Below are 16343 nucleotides of genomic sequence, written 5' to 3' on the forward strand. Positions count from 1 at the left end.
CATCAGTTTCAGTTTCCTCACAGCTTAGCCCACTGCATGATTTAGCAGATTTAGCGATTGGTAATCCACGCTTTTAGCAGTTAGTTTATTTAAGGATTGAATCATGTGCATTCTTTCTGTTTCTTCTCTAAAAGCGTCTGAGAGCAGGAGAAAGTACACATCTCATCCCCTCCCCCCACCTCTACCCACAATCCTCCTTCCAAAGTGCCTCGAGCTTGCTCCGTGTCGCGCCCAAACTTTGCTGGAAGATTCCAGAGCACCACCCCACCCCCGCAACGTCTTCAAAGTTTGTCACACCTGTGAGTGGCCAAGTGGCTAGTGAGCACTGTGCGAGTCTACCGCCGGTCCTTCATATCACGGCTCATTAAAGCGGATCTCGGCCGCTGGGCCGTATTTACATACGGGCCAGCGGGAGGTTTTAATTTGCCCCGGTATGGAGCAGAACTGGAACTGAGGAGCTCGCTGCCACAAAATGACTTTTTCCTCATGTGACAGCCTCACACCCCCCCCTCCACCGCTCCGCTCGGAAAACAGCGCGTGGGGCTTAATTGCCTGAACGGGGGGGGGGGGGGGTACAAAGGATGGTCCCTTTCGGTGGGACCCCGGGGGCCGTGTCGGCTCCAGTCACCTGGGTCCTCGCTGCTGCCTGGGAGTCCTAGGAGATTTGATTTTACAGCACATCGCTCTGTAATTAACCCCTAAAAATGCCTTGAATTCTCACTCCTTATTTAAAAAAAAAACAAAACAACAACATTCCTTCTTATCAGGTTCATATGCTTTATTTTATGAAATTCATAGAATTTCTGACACAAAGAAGCTTTTGCTTTCTTGTGGGAAATACAGTAGGACATATTTTAATTTTAATACATGTGATAACCACGTGTGCTGAATATAGATTTGAGATGGCTCACACAGGAGGCTACGTATTAATGGCATTATTTTATTATAAATCTCCAGAGCCTTATGTCTTGCACGGTATTGGGTCTCATGTTAACACATTAAGAGAGAATTAGAAGCATTGTTCTTTCAAATCTGTATCTTGTTTCCTGTATCACCGCAGGTGAGATCCTCTCTGTCTCTGACCTCATATCTTCAGTAGGCCAGGCCCCTCATCACCACCATCATCATCATCACCATCATCATCATCATCATCTCTTTTTCCTTGCCCTTCTCACTCTCTTAGACCACTAAAGTTTGGTTGCAGGCCCCAGCTCCCAAGAAACACTCGTACCTGCTGGGTGCCCTCACCCATGGCCACAACCCCACCCACATACTGACCGTGCCAAACCTGGCCCCAACCCTGGCTCCCGCGTGCCATCAGATCCGGCATCGCTAGGGCTGCCACTCCAAACCCGGCGCACATGACCACAGCCGCCGGGGGTGTGTGGAAGGGGGGGGGTTTATGTGTGTGTTTTTGGAAAGCATATTGTCTCGTTCCACCATCTGTCCGCGAGGAAGAGATGGAGGGGCCCCTCCCAAGTCCGTACGCCGTCTGCTGTGGGTTACTTCTTTCTTTTGTTTTTTGCGGTGGGCGCTTCCTGGAGCGTGTCGCCGCGTGGTGAACCTGGGCCCCACGCTGACGCGCCCCACCGCGGCTGTGTGAGAACGCAGAGCTGGGCCTTCCGGGAAAAAGGCAGCCGGCTCAGGAAATGCCTCTACCTTGTGAGGAAGCACCTTCTGTTCCACTCAGGGTGATTTTTGAAAAAAAAAACTTTTTTTTTTTTAATTGAATGTTCTGCAGAACAGGCATATGTTAGAGGAGGTGGAGAAGGGGCTGTATGGAACCGCGGAGTGGTTTGAGCGTCTGTGAGCTGCAGCTGGGTCTGAGCCTGCACACAGCTGGACCGACGTGTGTGTGTGTGTGTGTGTGTGTGTGTGTGTGTGTGTGTGTGTGTTTGGAGCAGAAGGGCTCTGTATGGGCTGTGTGTCCGCGGGTGCGTGTTTGCGCACATGCTAGCGATGCCCCCGTCCCGTCCCCCGCCCAGGCTGGTTCCTCGCCTCGCCCCGCCACGCGTCCGTGGCCGCCGCTCGCTCTGCCTCCTCCTTGGCTCCGCCTTCTCCTTGGCTCCGCCTCCCCCTTGGCTCCGCTGCCTTCGCGGAGCAGATTGGCGGAGATCTGCAGCCCTGGTTGTTTGATCTTTTCTCCTCACACAGCACTCGCTGGCTCCCTCCTCCCCCGCCTCTCCGCATGGCGCTGGCATGGCTGATATGGCCTCAGCCCCGCCTGCCAGCAATCTCATCCTCTCCCTCTCTCTCTCTCTCTCTCTCTCTCTCTCTCTCTCTCTCTCTCTCTCTCTCTCTCTCTCTCCCCCGCCATGCCAGACTCGTTTCCCACATGGACGCCCCATACACATTTCACTCTCAATTTTACAAGAGCTAAGCCAGTCTAATCGCAGCGGGAGGCGTCGAATTTGCGCACGGAAGTAAAAAATAAATAACGCACGGTCCATTCACCTTGATGCTGGTTTTGTCTTCAGTCGCTATGGCGATAACGTCCTGGCACACAGGAACACTCCTCTCCGTATCCGAAACCTTATCGCGGTCTGCGGCATATCGGACCACGGTGACGCACGATCAGTCCCCAACTCCGCACCGGCTAATCGCCAGAGTCGTTAACCCCGTTTTCGGCACGGGCTGGATAGTGGCCTCGTGAGGGAGCAGGGCTCCGGACCTCCGACACCCGACTCGACCCAGGAGAGAAAAACGCGCTCCCTAATCGCTTTGCGCTTGGTTGATTCCTCGCCGGCCTTCAGGCCGCGGTCTCCGCCTTAAAGCGCTCGCATTCTGGCGACGCGAATAAAGTGCGAGCGGCTTTGGTGCACTTGCTCGAATAAACGCACCGCACAATAGCCTCTTTCTTTCTATGGGAGGGAGGGGGGGAGGCTTTTGTGCGGAGATGTCAGTGAAAACCTAGCGCTAATTGATAATAACACGGCAGCGCAGTGGGTGAGTCCCAATTTGCACACATTCTTTGCCCTTTTTTTTTTTTTAGCTCCCGCACAAAGTCTCGACAGTGTCTCCACTATCTCCCCGCATCTCTCTTATCTGCTCGGTGTGAACCTCTTCATTTGAGACTAGCGGCGTATGCGCGATGCTAATCTCCCGCCTTTTCGTTCCTTAACATAGAGATCTAGCACCGGATTCGAAGGATGAGACAAAAAACCCCAGGGGGTGGGGGTGGGGGTGGGGGGTTGCGAGGAGGGGGGTTTCAACCTCAGCTAATGAGCCGTACAGACTCCTTTTCTCCATTCATACGCCGTGACCCGTCACGGCGAGGCTGAGGTGAGGGACGGCCGGCGTGAGAACAGGTGCTGGGCTTGAAGGGTAGAGCCGGCCTGCTGATGGGAAAGCTGACTGGGCATGGGGAGAGGGCCTCCATGGACCTGGGTCTAGCTGGGCTGGATTTTAACGTACACGTCAAGTGGCCAGTAACGACACGGCGTTGCAACCCTCAAGATGGGTGTGTGTGTGTGTGTGTGAAAAATACACTTCCAGCCAGTGAATCAGGCAGAACAAGGGGGGGTACTAGTCATCTCTTATGAGTTTTGTAGTTCTGCGTTGTAGTATTTTGTAGTATACATTGTGTGTGTAGCAAGTGTGTGTGTCTGCCTAGTTCTTAAATCAGAGGCATACATATCCATTGTGCTCATAGCTGCTTAACTTTTCTTTTGCCATCAAATTTTATTTTATTATATATATATATATATATATATATATATATATATATATAAAATATGCACGCACACACACAATGATCCCCTCTGGTATAGCATGCACTCTTTACCTTTGTGTGTGTGTGTGTGTGTCTGTGTGTCTGTGTGCGCTGCTGAACCCCACTACACTCATCTCCCAGCCTCCTGGGAAATGTGTGGAAGGCTCAGAGTTGCTGCACAACTTCCCAACTACCGTGGAACAAAGTGGCGCGCTAACTACGGCCCCGGAGATCTCATTAGGAGCCCCGGCGTTGCCACGCCGATGGGAACTTGCCGTGGGCTCCTCGAGCTCAGCCGCGCCAGGCGCCGCAGTGCCCGCCGGTTCATAAACAACATTTGCATATAATGTCAGCGTTTGGCGCCACCCTCCTGCAGTCTCCCATCATCCTTTGCTCGTTAAAAAAAAAAGGCACAAAGCCAAAAAAAAAACCTGGACTACCGTTGCGGTTCTGCTAGCCGCAGTGAGGGTAAGACGATACTTGTGAGGGTGTCGGACGCTGCGGTTGGTCCGTGGCCCGAGTGACCCAGGTGGCCCTCCACAGTTCTGCGCGGTGAGCGAGACGACATGGAAGGCCGCCACACTGCTCCGAGCTCCGGCACATGCAGGAGGAAGGCGGAGCACTGCAGAGCAACCCCTCGCTTCACTCCCACCCCCTCCTCGCCGCATGTCATGCGGTGTAGCCACAAACAATTACCCCCCATTTCCATGGTAATTGCTGTACTGCACCCCATACAAAGAAGGAACAATTAAACAGGTTAACTGGGGATTAGTAATTTAAAAAAAAGAAACAACCATTTTTTCTTGAACTCTAACTCACTTTGCACTTTCCTCTCTCTTAAAAGTGAAAAAATAACCAATATGGGGAAAATGCCATGATTTGGGTGAATTAGGGCACTTTGGGAGCGGTGCGCGAGTGCGCCCTGTTGGGTTTGGGGAGAGAGGTGTTAAGGGGGCGGGCCAGAGAGGCCCTGTCACTCTGGCAGAGCAGGGCGAGGTGTCTCCACCAAAGCACCCGCTGCTATTACTGGATCAATACTTCTCACTTCTGCACTTATCTCAGGCCCAGTGGTTAGCAGCTTCACCTCAAGCACACCAGGGACCGAACTCGCGCTCTGCCGCCCCCCTCACTCTCTCTAACCCCCCCCCCTTTCATCTCACAAGGCTGAGGGGGTGTCTCTGTCACGTGCAGGAGTCCCGTCCGAGGTTGCACCCGTAAAAGCCCCCTTTTAGCGCGGATAAACCCCCACCCCCGCCCCGCACGAGCTCGGACAGGGCAGGGGCGAGGCCGCAGCCCTACAGGCGCCCCTCCCTAACCCGCCCGCCTCGAGTTCAGGGAGGGGAGACGCTCACTTATTGTAGTCCCACAGAGGCCGCAAAGAGAGGGGTCTGGTCACGGCTGCCTTCCGATTTTATGGAAGGAAAAAAAAAATTGTCAAGAGCAAAAAAAAAAAAAAAATGTTTGACTTCCCTAGTGGAGTGTTTGCCTACTTTCAAGTCTTTCATTAAACTTCTGAAGCTGGAGTTAATCCTTGCTTCACCATACAAAAAAAAAAAAAAAGCCCACATTGCATTCAACAATTAAATGGGGAAAGGGGGGGTAGAAAAAACAGGAAGGGGTGGGGGAACAGGAGAATGGAGCAAAGCTGATCGCTCCATATTCATATTCCGATGCCGGCGTTATCACTTAAAAGGCTTTCTAATTACAACAACAAGACAAAAACTGCTTGGAATCATTCCAGACCCGTGGAATGATAAAATAAGCTCGCTCTCTCTACTGGGCGCATAATCTCGGCCGAGCACCTTGGAGCGTCATCTCCCAAATACATGCGACTCAATGTGAAAATGCCATTTGGAGATGCAGGTGTGACATTTGATAAGAAAGTTCTGGATTAAATATGTTGGGCTAATGAGGAACCCAGCTAGCCCATCAGGGCAGACTATTGGACGGATTGTGTGTGGGGTGATAACATTCCTCCACGCCAACATCCAAATTCATTATTAATAAACAGCCCCAGTCTCTCTCTCTCTCTCTGTCCCTCTCAAACTCCCTCTCTGACGACACCCCCACCCCCCCACCCTTGGCTCTCTCAGATGAGCGAGGGACGTTGCTTCTCATTAGGAAAGAGAGGAAGAATCCGAGGGAGAACGACAGAGAACAGATTCGGACGGTTTCAGGTGAGGAAGATGGGAAATGGGTGGAGGATCTGTTCGCTGGGGTAGAGGCTCTGATTACATGGGTGGAGGTTCTGCTTTTCTCAGACTTTCGCCATGTTCCAAAAGAGCTCTCTAACAAAAGCTCCAAAAGTTTGCGCGTCCGCGGTGTTGGGTATGGTGTTGGGGGGGGGGGGGAGGCGGGGCTCCTCCTCCGCTAAGCCATTGACGCAACGGCCTCTAAGTCCCCAACCCGGGCTTGACATTTAGAGTGATTTGGAGCAGATTAAGGGAGCATTAAAGGCGTAGTCTGTCAAAGGGTCTTTAATGAGGTGCAGGGCCGCCGGTCCACCCACTGCGCCGCCCTGATGAAATCCCCACATCCAGCTGGGGGCATCTGAGAGGCAGGGGCATCTCGTGTGGCACGCCGCGCATTCCTCAGCCCCGGATGCGACGATCTGAAGCCCCTCCCTGTCTCCCCCCCACCCCCCTGGCCCCGGCGACAGCGCAGCCACTCCGGGTGCGTGCCAGGCAGGCTGCCTTTCTTCCCGGAGAGGCTGGATGGCGCGGGTAGGCTCTATTGGGAAGCGCCGGCCTATCGAAGAGTGTCCGTTCTAAAGCAGCTTAGTCCAGCCGGGCAGCGCAGTGGCACCGAACGACAGCAAGCCGGTTACCCGGACCGACAGCCAGCCGGAAGCGGCCGCAATCCTTCCTAAAAAGCCCCGAGCCGCGTTTCTTCGAACTTCGCTCCATCCTTATGGACTGCGTAAATATCACATGCTGTCCCTTCCAGATCCAGTGTCTGGGAAAATGAATATTCCGTAAGCTTTGATGGGCGCATACATTAGCTGGCGGATAAAAGCACAGGTAATTGTCTCCCCCCGCGTCCGTCTGCCTTTGTTTTAGCGCGCGCAAATAAAGGTTGGCGGATGTCGCCGCGGCGCTGACGCTCAGCTTTGTGATGGTAATGAAGTGGGCCGGCGTGCAGCGGAGCGGAGGCCGGGCCGAGCGCGCAGGTCGCCGCGGTGCCTCGCGGACGGGCACGCCGCGCTGATAACGGCCGTATGCCAGCGCTCTGGACCCGTGGCAGCGGTCAATTACAAAGACAATTGAAACAGTGCCACAAATGAATCATTCAGACAGCATGGCAAAAAAAAAAACCCCCAAAAAATAAATAAAACAAAACGAGACGGCTATCAACTGGCGCGTGGGGGTGGTGTGAGGGCGCGTGCGCGCGCGCGCCTGGGCGCGCTTAAAAGATTTACAAAACTTCAAGTGATGGCAGCGACAGCACTAAGAGGCACTCGTATTCATCGAAGAAACTAAAGAATTTATGCCTTTGACCTACTTTGGGACTGAAATACTTGCATAAATATTGCAGAAGTGTTTTCCTATAGTTGCAGTAACGTATTCACGGCCTCGGCGCCATAGGTTAGCGGCGTCTCCGTGGTCCATGCACTAATGCGGTGCTGACGGACAGGGCGGGGCTCGTCAGACCGGACGGCGGCAGGTGAGACGTCCCAACTCTCCACCTCTGCTTATTGCTCATCTGCGGGAGGAAGCAAAAGCCGTTGCAATACAGGAGTTTCATTTCCTTAGGCCTGCGCGACAGCTAATCTCTGCCTCCCCCCCTGCAGGAACATTTCCACTCCAGTTCCCGTTTCCACTCCAGACGTATTTGCTCTCCACGGCCGTTTGTGTCCCGTTAAGATTTAAACAGCAGACAGAGGAGGGGTGAGATAACCTGCAGCATGTGGTGAGGGGGTTGGGGAGCGGAGGGGGAGGGGGGGTCTGGACCTTCCACACTCCCCACATTACTTCAGAGGAGCGGATCGGAGCGCTCCACCGTGCAGCGATTATCTGCCGCGATCCCTCACCGACGCAGCAGTCGTTCATCCTCCCACACACACACACACACACACACACACACACACACACACACACACCTTACGCATACACCTCTCTCTCACACACACACACACACACACACACACCTTACGCATACACCTCTCTCTCACACACACACACACACACACACACACACACACACCTTACGCATACACCTCTCTCTCACACACACACACACACACACACACCTTACGCATACACCTCTCTCTCACACACACACACACACACACACACACACACACACACACTGATGTGTGCTTCCAACCAGGGGTATGCCGCTAGTACTGTATGCAGTTGAGGATGAGGATGAAGATGAGGAAGAGCGCGAGGGCAGGGTGGCTGCAGAAGGACCAGCAGGGGCAGGCGCGAGGAAAAGGCAGGCCGGCCTCGCCGAGCACAGGCGTCTATCGCTTTCTACCACCACCTGCTTTTGTCACGCCCCACGCCATCTCTGAGCTTTATGGAGGAGCACACAGGCCATAAGCTGGATGCAGTATATCTTCTTAACCTTTGTTTAGAGACGAGTGTGTGTGTGTGTGTGTGTGTGTGTGTGTGTCTTCTACCTACCAGCGTTTAATCTTGTCACCTTCGTCGCACATATTTTCTCCGCATTCCTGCATTACCTCCTGCAATGGCTAATTCACTTTTGCGCTCCTGACAAATATTATTTAACTTGACCTCGTTGTGTTTATTAAACAGCATCCCCGACTCCGCGCCTTTACCCTATCAGCACCAGGAACGCTAAATCTACACCCGCGCTCTGCGCTAACAAGCTGGCTGGCTGTTTGGAATGTGATGTACATTAGCCGCAGTCAGCTCCGCGCAACCCGACTGTCAGGATTCTATTATGGAGCACCACCACCACCACCCTGCCCCCACCCACCCACTTGCCCGCCCTCGCCCCTTGTTTTCATACAGCAGTAATTTAACGACCCATCTTAATTGACTTATTTTTTCCTGCGCGCCTCTCCCGAGCCCCGTGCGCGCGGTACAGCACGAGTCGCACCTCTTTATTGGGTCGCGCACAATGCAGCCCGTTCAATTTTACCATTCATAATGAATGCAGGAACGCAATTCAAATGCACCCATAAGCACACAGTAGATAAGAATTTAATTAAATGTAGATTAAAACCAAACAGGAAAACATACTCGCTGATAATTTTTTTTATCACCTCCCCTGGTCATATTCCTCGCCACGCACGCAAACACGCGAGTGCCGACGCGCGTGTGCGCGCTCGCGCGCCTCACTTCCTTCCCTGGGCGGAGGGGACCCCCGAAAGTGACGGAGCACCTCACCGCGCCGGCCCGTGCGGTCGCGTGACGGAGAGGCAGCGCGGCGGCTGGGTGCAGCTGCTCGGGTTCTCCCAGGAGGGTGGCGCGTGCTGTGAGCACGCCAGTGGGAAAGGTCCGCGAACCTTCACGGGTCGGACGCGGTATTTTCCAAGGACCGAATGTGATGAGTGTTCCCCGCTGCTTGGGTTGTGATGTCAGCATGTACGTATAGTTTAAAAGTGAGTAGCGCACAGAAGCCTTCAAAAACCACTGAAATCACCCAAGTGGTTATTTGGCTTAGGAGACCACAGCCCCTGTACCGCAGGGTTAATTATGAACTCAGGTTAATTATGAACTCAGGCAGGGTCATTTATATTCTTTTCTCCTGTCGAACGACACGCTGTAGTAAATGCCTCACACGTTTAGCTCCTAACGCACTGTTGAGATTGACTAGTTGGCTTGTGTTATTAAAGAAAAGACAAATATTTATCATCACGCAGGCATTAGGTGGCAGTGCCGAACAGTCGGAAGAGTTTTTAGTGACATCTGGAATGGGCATTTTCAGGAATTTTAGCAGCTGTTCCAAAAACATTAAACTCAAAATGACAGTCATCACCAGGCTGAGACCACAACGATACTGCCGGTTCCTGGACAAAGATACCGGCGCTTTCCTGGACAAAGAAGAACTGCTTACCATCTGGTGCATTTGATTTGCAGGAGTCTTTTTTTTTGCAGGGGGGGGAGAGTCACGTTTGACGTTCTATTTCTTTATTTTTATTTTTCTTCAAATCGATTCGATCTCCTCTCCCGCTTCTCGTCTTTTCCGAGCGCGTGCCTTCGGAGTGAAGCCCGCTGCGGAATTCACAGGAGCCAACTTTCCCTCCTCTCCACAATTAACGCCGTGTTGACACCTTTTGAGGGGATGATTTTAATTTCAAATTCCCCCTTTCCCCTCCTTCTTCTTCTGAGGATGCTTGGGGGGGGGGGGGGGGGGGTGGTGGAAGGAGTGAGAGAGAGAGACAAAGAGGTGAAAAGGAGAAAGTAAGACAAGAAATGATATGTAGATTGGACTAAAATACCCCGTGACACACACACACACACACACACACATTGGCAGCTCATGTGGCAGCGGCACTGCTACCACCCACGGCCGGGGCCACGCCCGCTGCCCGTGGCGGTGTTAGCAGCGGGCCGAGGAGCTCTGTTCCGCTCTATTACCCCCGCATAAGCCCCGCGCCGTTTCCTGCAGGGAGAGGAGCAATTTCCTGTCGCCGTGTGTTTGATCAAGTGCTAAACCCTCACGATCAATGGAAGGACAGATGTCGGCTCCAGATGGCCACGCCGCGCTACCTGGGGGCAGGAGAGGGGACGCGCCAGGACGACAGAACGGCGGCGGGCGCCTTCCCTCCGCTCCAGCCGACAAACGCAATTAGGCCCCTTCAGGCAGCGGTTACCCGCACGAGGCGGCGGCGGAGCATAATTAGCACCCTCGCCCAGTAACATGCGGAAGGGGCTCGGGAGCACGGCACGACAGGACGGTTCGGGTGGGGGGGGGCGGTCTTGCGGGCCGGCACGGGGGCCGCCGCGGGTCCCGTCTCTGGGTGGATGTGGGGCGTGCACGTGGCACGTGCGCGTGTGTGAGCGCCCTGCCCATCCCGGAATGCCAGATCACAGCGGCGCAGACCCAGCCGACATCTCTGTCAGCTCTCCTCCGCCGATTAGCCCGTGTCGCGGCGATCTGTCATCTTCCGAAATGGCTGACAGGTGCATCAATCTGGCGCACTCTCCCACGGGCGCTGGCCCTGCCAGCAGGCCTGAACGGACCTTTTCCAAAGAGGAGCCAGAGCCTCGTCTCCCGCCTCCCCCCCCCCCCCCCGGCCTCATCCAGGCCAAAGCGCAATTGTGGGAGGGCAGTGTTCCATGGGCCCATGTGGCAGGGAGACGCAGCCATGTTGGAGGCGGGCCGCGTGGCTCACCTGCTCCCCAGAGCAGGGCATGCTGGGTAGGGGGGACACGGGCCACCGGCCACAGCTGGGGGTCCAGCGGCCCGCTCATCCCTGCGCCTCTTACCACTGCCGCAGGGAGACTAGTGTCCCATTAATGGTGCTGGTCAGGGCTGTGTGTGTGTGTGTGAGAGAGAATCCCAGCAGGGGCCTCGGTAAACACATGTCGACTAGCCACAACCAGTACACAGAGAAGAAAACAAATAAGACGCGACCTGCTATTCTGGGGAAAAGGCAGGAGTTCAGGGTCTCGGAGTCCCACTGACTCCCGTGGAGGTTGTGGCATGGCCATTAGAAATAAGCGCCGGAGAGATTAGTTGGTACTGTGTTGATAAATGTGGCTGAAATTCATCCCTCTGCCAAAGCCACTGCGGAACGTTCTGTGGCCTTCACTTGGCTGTTGAATGCCCTTTGCTGAATTCGGAATATTTGTAACTATTTTTCTAATGGTCATTTTTCTAACGGTTATTTTTCTAATGGTTAGCATAACTAGCATGTAGACTTTGAGTTGTTTGTTTCTGCTTTTTGTTTCGTTTGTATGCGTGCTCTTTTGAGAAGAAAGCTATACAAAACTGTTGCGTTGTAAATGAATAGTATATATTGGTCATACCAAAATGATTTACAATTAGAAATTAGCTATTACATTATTTATTTTAACTAACATTTAAAAAAAACAATTTCTAGAGATTCTTGTTTCTTTCTTTCTTGTTTATTTATTTAAGGTAGTGTATAAATAAATGGTAATTTTGCACTAATTGACGTGTAGAATGGTTTACAGTAATTCACGTTATAGCTCTTTTTATTCCAACCATTTCCGCAAACTGAGCCAGTATCAGTTTCAGTCAGGAACGAGCTGGCATCTCCAGAGACCTATCAAAGAAACAGCATTTCATTATGTGGAAAAATATCTCATTTTAGATACTATGAATCATTGGCTTTATCAGATCAGAACTTGAAGCTAGAGTATTTTCTAAGCAGCAATGTGTGTGTGTGTGTGTGTGTGTGTGTGTGTGTGTGTGTGTGTGTGACTTAGAGCGACAGAGAAAGAATAAAAGGGAACTGATGAAAGATGTCGTTTTCTTGTACTCCTCTAAATGAGCCTGATGTCTTGGCTCTCTCGGGTCCTCTCTCAAGGACCTGTTATGTCTCAGTGACCTGGATACGTGCGTCTTGCTTTATTGAAAACAAAGATACAAAAAAAAAAAAAAATCCTGTTTCCTTTGCATTGGCCAAACGCAGCTTATGGCACAGACTGATCACTGTACATTTGGTTTGTAGGATGAAAGATTGTAAGCTCTCTCTTCTTTTGAAGAATCCATGGTTATATTCGTGCGTTACAGGTAGTCAGTCTGATTTCATGTTTTCAGACATGCCTACATGTACATATGTATTTACATACATATAGCATGCCACACAGGCCCCCTCAATACGTTAAACAAACAAAACCTGTGTTTTAAAGCTGAGGTTCCTGTTTTTGGCTAGAGGGAAGGAGAAAAACTTTTAGTTTTCTCCTCTCACCTTTCAGTTGTCTAGGGCTTTTAGAGCTTTTAAGAATCCCCCAATTTGCCATCATGAAACCTCACCACTGTATTGCAGCATGGGAACAGTGCCCCCTTATGGTTAGAAGCAGAGCAGCAGCAGGCAGGCTGGCCGGCCGCAGCCCGAGGTTTCCTGTTCCCGCTTGGAACGCGACAGCAGAGATTAGTACCGTGTGTACCATCAAGCTCCAGATTCTAGATATCAGGTTCTAAAGCCCATTAGAGGCTGCGAGAGAATCCTGGGTACTTATCACCAGAATACGTGATTGGACAGGAGCATGTGATTGGACAGCCCCGCCAGTGCGCTGCAGTCAGTTGCACTTTTTAAGGAGGACCTTAATAGCACACAGCCTCAGGCCCGATTGCATTCTCCATACAATTTCACGCCACCTTTAGCAGGCCAACAGTGGGCATGGACATGAGCTCCATCAACACAAACCGGAATCACCAGCATCCGCGTTTGGCTCCCCGCTGTGCCGATGCCGCTGGCCGGATCGCCTCGACCCTTGCACCTCTCGTCCACATAAACCCACTTTTGCTTTGAAGAGAAGCCGTTTTAGTTTGGGGACATCCTGAAGGTATTACCCACCATGTCAGCGCTTGGAATGGTGCCCAAATCTATCCGGGATTCGAATATTTCAATTTGTTGCAGCTGTTTGAAGACAGCTGCAGCTGTTAAATTTCAGGTACCACACAGTGCATCTCATGGAACGCACACACCACATTTATTGTTATTTGTTTCTTAAGATCATCGTAAAAGGGGTTGCAGTCAGTGTGAGTCACTCCAAGGCCTTGTCTCCTGGCATTCAGAGGTGGGAACTGGAAATTTGATCACTTGGGACCCCATGTTCGCTGACGGGTCGTTCATCGCGCGTTACCCTAAAGCATGGTGAGATCTGAAGGGGATCCGAAAAGGATTTTTCAGGCCCACGCTCGTATGAAGTGGTTGAAGTTGTGGCCCGACTGGAGCAGGGCGTGGAGAACCGAACGTAGGAGCCCAGCTCGATAGATCTGATCGTTGTCGGACCTTTTAACCCGCCGTAATTGCTGGAACAGGCAGAGTGGGTGTTTCTCCTGGACTCGCGTTTCGTGTGCCGTGGCTTTCCTGTACACTGTAACGGCTCGCGCCACGGCCGCGCGTCTGGACAGATGGGCGAGGGACAAGCTGGTGTGCTTAACTACGCGTTTTACTGCGAACTGTTGGAGGCTCGGTGCCGTGTAGACGCACAAACATTTGAATACCTGTCTTCTGGCCAGTTTCATTAGCCTCCTCCTTCTGTCAGCAATCACTACTTTCTCATCTCCCTGGGAGAAGGGGAGGGCGTGGGCGAGTGTGTGGACGCGGTGTGTGTTTCCATTAGCATTAAGGTATGCTTCCAGTGTTTGGGCAAAGTGGACTGGCGCTCCGTGTGCCGGCCCGCCCCCTCATGTGCTTCTACAACGTCCAAGCAATCGGGCCCCCTGTGAACACTGGGGGGGGGGGCTGGACCCCATCCCTTGGATCGCCAGAGAGGTGTGGGTGTGTGTTGGGGGGAGGGATCTCAGCTGCGCAACTCAACAACCTTTTCTGCTTTCTGTTCTTTTCCCATCTCCTCGTTTCTGTGTGTTTAAAGCCTTTATTAGCCTGCTGACTGGATGCACATGTAGTCCTGATGTAGGTCCGCTACCAGATGCTGTACTGAGGGAATGCAGAAAAAGGCTTTTTTTTTTTTTAAAAAAAACGTACTTCCTTTTTTAATCATCTGGACTGTGTACAGGATGCCGAGGTTTTGATTGGTTAAATGAAGCAGCTGGCTTATTGTCTCCCCTTAATTGCTCCATTGTTTTTGGAATATGTCAGAGTTCTTTATTCTTTTATCAGGTGCAATGCAGGAGGAGGTAGACAATAGCCTCATGCTGCAGCGGCAGTGGCCGGCACACAAAGGCCCTCAGCACTTGCGTGCTGCTTGTCATGGGTGGTGTGGGTGGGGGTGGGGTGGTGTGGGGGGTGCGCGTGGTAGGTGTGGACACCACCCACAAACCCCAGCCTCGACCGTGCTCTCCCAGCTGCTTCCAAGCCAACCAGAACGCAGAGAAGCGGACCGGAAGCCTCGAGCGACCACTTCCCGCCGGGGGAGCAAGAGTCAGCCTCCAAACGGGAGGCGGACGCGCTTGGGAATCGCTTGGGCAGCCTCGGGCCTCTACAGGTGCCGCGCCGGTGCGTATGGTAACGCCGGTGACCACCGTGCCGCTGCCTGCAGCTTATCTGACCTGGCTGCAGTGGAGAAGTGGAGATGGTCGCTCTTGGGTGTGGTTGTGCTCAGCCATTGCTCCTCCACGACTGCTGCCTCTTGAGTCTTGAACGAGGTCGAGCCTTGCTTGGGCTCTGCAGTAAATCGGCATGACGTGTGGGTTTCTAGTGTCACCTACAAATGGTTTGATTTTTATAGCTTGGATGATCGATAGACGTGTTATCATCTGTTCTAAGTAATAAAACAAGCGAGAGAGTAGTAATAATAATAACAAAACATCTGATTTGCAAGTGCCTTTTAGAGAAACTCTAATTATATGAAAAATGCGAATCATTAGAGTCTTTGTTCTTACTCTGCTGGCCTTCTTGGTCATCCCTCATGCTCAGTTACATCATCAGTGTGCCTCCAATAAATACCAATACCAGTGTTCCCATTCCAGTATGACCATCTCTAAGTTGTGTTCTTGCTTATGTTGTAGGTATGAACATATTAACAGACAAGAAGCGACTATTACCATTCATAAAATGTTTGCATCTAGCTCTGTTCACCATAACAGTGGCTATTTCGTTTAAAAAGAGAAAACAAGCCTTTTGGTTTGGGAAAATACAAACATGCAACTGGCAGAGGATGTTTTGACAGGAAATCATCCCCGCAACGTTTCTGCCTTTTTGGCCCCTTTTCATCTCCACCCTCACCAGGTGAAGTGACGAGCTTTTAATGAAACGCCTGGCACTTTTTCAGGCGAGTGCTGTGGAGAGCACCCCCGGCCCTGACCCCCCCCCCCCCCCCAAAGGTGACAGTTTGAACCTGTGCTGATGCTACCTGTTTTTTTAATTAGGAGATAAGGATGAAGAGAGTCTCTCCAGCCAGCATGGGTGACAGGCTCCAGCCGATGAAGAGGCCGGGGGGGGGGGGGGGGGGGGTGAAGAGTGCGTGTCCTCGCTGCAGATGCGCCGAGAGATAGGGCCCGCTTTCGAGCGCTCCTTTACCCCCTCCGTTCCCGGCTGGGTGGGCCGTGTCGACGGCGTGTCTCTGCAGCGTTGTGGCATTTGTATAAAAGGTCTGGAAGCAGAATGAAACCCACTGAGAATGAGGACTGCATTTGCGGGGCGAGGACGTGTGCGTGCAGCGACCTCACTTCAAGTTTCCTCTTATTATAAACATTCCTAATGAGCTCCTTTGGCACTGGGTTTGGAACTAACGTTCTTGTACCTCTCTTGTTTCTGCTCTTACGAATGCACCCCCTCCCAGCCCTCGTCTCCCTCTGCCAACAGCTGGACTGAAATTACAGGTCCTTCTTCCTTCTTACACTCTGTCAGAGTGTTTGCACATCTTTGAAAGCTAACAGAGCGCTTTAATTAATTGTCCGGCTTTCCCTCCGAAACAATGTCCTAATTCTGCCGTTTAGTGCCGGCATATCATAGTTTGTTGTTATCTCGGCAGCCAGATTTTTGTAAATAGTCATATTAAAAACTTTAATCTCTTGAATGGAAAATGAAGAGCCAGTGAAAGCCCTGTCATGTGCA

General features: G+C 52.1%; 1 protein-coding gene across 3 annotated transcripts in view; it reads left to right on the forward strand.

The window, feature by feature from the left end:
- Positions 1 to 16343, forward strand: part of zfpm2a (zinc finger protein, FOG family member 2a) — a 108974-nt gene that overhangs the window by 86691 nt on the left and 5940 nt on the right. The window lies entirely within an intron of this gene.

The sequence above is a fragment of the Electrophorus electricus genome, chromosome 1 (assembly GCF_041902795.1).
Source record: "Electrophorus electricus isolate QZ-2024a chromosome 1, ASM4190279v1, whole genome shotgun sequence".
In the NCBI taxonomy this organism is placed as follows: Eukaryota; Metazoa; Chordata; class Actinopteri; order Gymnotiformes; family Gymnotidae; genus Electrophorus; species Electrophorus electricus.